We start from the raw sequence: 226 nt of genomic DNA on the forward strand, positions 1-226 counted from the left end.
GCAGTCCTCCAACAGAACCAAGGCCCAGGGACAACACTCACGGTCGCAGCATTCGTACTGGTTATTATGGCCCTCGATCTCGCAGTAGTCCTCACAGGGCTTCTCCGTTGTAAGGACGCTCGTTGCCAGCGCCATGGAGAGGCAGGCGGCCAGGATGAGGAGGCTGAGGCGTTGCTTTGGGAAAGAGAGGGAGTAAGTGAGAGAGAGATAATGTGTATATAATGTC

This window comes from Penaeus monodon, chromosome 34, assembly GCF_015228065.2.
Source record: "Penaeus monodon isolate SGIC_2016 chromosome 34, NSTDA_Pmon_1, whole genome shotgun sequence".
Lineage (NCBI taxonomy): Eukaryota > Metazoa > Arthropoda > Malacostraca > Decapoda > Penaeidae > Penaeus > Penaeus monodon.